At 29.3% G+C, this 2,087-nt stretch overlaps 1 non-coding gene across 1 annotated transcript; it reads left to right on the forward strand.

The window, feature by feature from the left end:
- The first annotated feature begins 257 nt into the window (after nt 1-257).
- Nucleotides 258-366, forward strand: LOC112788336 (small nucleolar RNA R71). The gene has a single exon (XR_003195704.1). It is a non-coding gene; the product is annotated as a small nucleolar RNA R71 (small nucleolar RNA).
- The last annotated feature ends 1,721 nt before the right edge of the window (nt 367-2,087 follow it).

The raw sequence follows: 2,087 nt of genomic DNA on the forward strand, positions 1-2,087 counted from the left end.
ATTCTAAGCCAATATGGCATTCAGAGTGTCTACATGAATTAGTTGTTTGCAACCATTGTTTCTTCTGAGCTGCCCCATTGTTCATAGGATTCTCTCAAAAGTGTACATGAATTAGTTGTTTGCAACCATCTCAATGAGTTCTCTTTTTTCTGTAAGCATTTTCTTCAAGTGGAGTGATCCGCCTACAGAGTTGTCCAATGATATTTTGGACATCTCAGAGAGACTATCATAGAAGATGCCTAAGATAAACCATTCTGAGAGCATGTCAGAAGGACATCTCCTGATCAGTTTCTTGTATCTTTCTCAAGCTTCATAGAGGGATTCACCTTCTTTTTGTCTGAAGATTTGAACTTCCACTTTGATTTTACTCATCTTCTGAGGTGGAAAGAACTTGGCCAAGAAAGCATTGACCAAATTTTTTCAAGAGTCTAGGCTTTCCTTAGGTTGAGAGTCCAACCATATCCTAGCTTTGTCTCTGACCGCAAAGGAAAAGAGCATAAGTCTGTAGACCTCAAGATTCACTCCATTGGTCTTAACAATGTCACAGATTTGCAAGAATTTAGATAGAAACTAATGTGGATCTTCCAGTGGAAGTCCATGAAATTTGCAATTCTGTTGCATTAGAGAGACTAATTGAGGCTTAAACTCAAAGTTGTTTGCTCTAATTGCAGGTATGGAGATACTTCTTCCATAAAAATTAGAAGTTGGTATGGTGTAGTCACCAAGAATCTTTCTTGCATCTCCTTCATTATTAGGCTCGGCTGCCATGTTTTCAACTTCTTGTTCGAAAATCTCTGTGAGGTATCTTCCGGAGTGTTGTGCTTTAACTTGTTGTAAACGCCTCCTTAGAGTCCTCTCAGGTTCAGGATCAGGATTTAAGAGAGGTTATTTATCCCGGTTCCTGCTCATAAACAATAAAAGAAAGCAAAAAAAGAAAGAAGAATGGGAGCTCTATGTTCAAAAACAGAGGACTCCCTATGAGATTTGAAGAAGAAAAGAAAAGAAAAATGAAAATAGAAGAAGAGAGAAAAAGAATTCCAAAAGAGAGGGATAGAATTTCGAAAATTAAAAAGAAGAAGCTAGGGTTAAAATATTTCTGTTTTTATTTTTATTTATTAATTAAATTCAAAAATAGAAGCTTAATTAATTAAAAAGATTTGAAAATTGAATGATGAATTTCAAAAAAGAGGAGAGAGAAGAATTAGTTAGGAAGTTTTGAAAAAGAAGAAAGAGAAAACAAGCAACTAATTAAGAAATATTTGAAATTAAGATAAGATAGAGCATTAGAAAAGATTTGAATTTAAAATTTAAAATTAGAAAAGATAAGATAGAAATTGAAAAGATTTGAAAAAGATTTGATTTTAAAATTTGAAATTAGAAAAGATAAAATAAGAATTTGAAAAGATTTGAAAGAGATAAGATTTGAAATTTGAATAAGATAAGATTTTTTTGAATTTTTAAAGAAAGATAAAAAGATAAAATAGTAATTTGAAAAAAGATATGATTTTTGAAAAAATTTGAAATTAAGATAAGATAAGATAATGATTTTGAAATTAAAATTTGAAAATTTTGTTGTAATTTTCGAAAATTAAAGTAAAAAGATAGAAAAAATATATTTTTGATTATTTTGGATTAATGAAGAAAGAGAAAAATAACTAAATGACACCAAACTTAAAATTTTTATATCTAAAGACACTAAGTTTCAACAATCTTAAAGAAAAACACCTAAAGACACAAAACTTAAAAATTTTAAAGATCAAAACAAGAAGAAAAACAAGAACAACTTGAAGACTAAGAAGAACACCAAGAACAAAATTCGAAAAATTCAAAGCAATTAAAGAACACACAATGGACACCAAACTTAAGATTTGACCCTAGACTCAAACAAAAGACATTATGTTTGAAAATTTTTGGAAAAAGACTCAAGAAAGTTCGAACTCTAACAAGAACAAGAACAAAAGACTCAAACAAAAGATAAAGATTATTAAAGAAAAAAAAAGATTTTTGAAAAATTTTTGACTTTTTGATATATTTTTCGAAAAAGAAAGTAAAAGACTCAAATAAAATAAAAAAATACCTAATCTAAG

This window comes from Arachis hypogaea, chromosome 20, assembly GCF_003086295.3.
Source record: "Arachis hypogaea cultivar Tifrunner chromosome 20, arahy.Tifrunner.gnm2.J5K5, whole genome shotgun sequence".
Classification (NCBI taxonomy): Eukaryota; Viridiplantae; Streptophyta; class Magnoliopsida; order Fabales; family Fabaceae; genus Arachis; species Arachis hypogaea.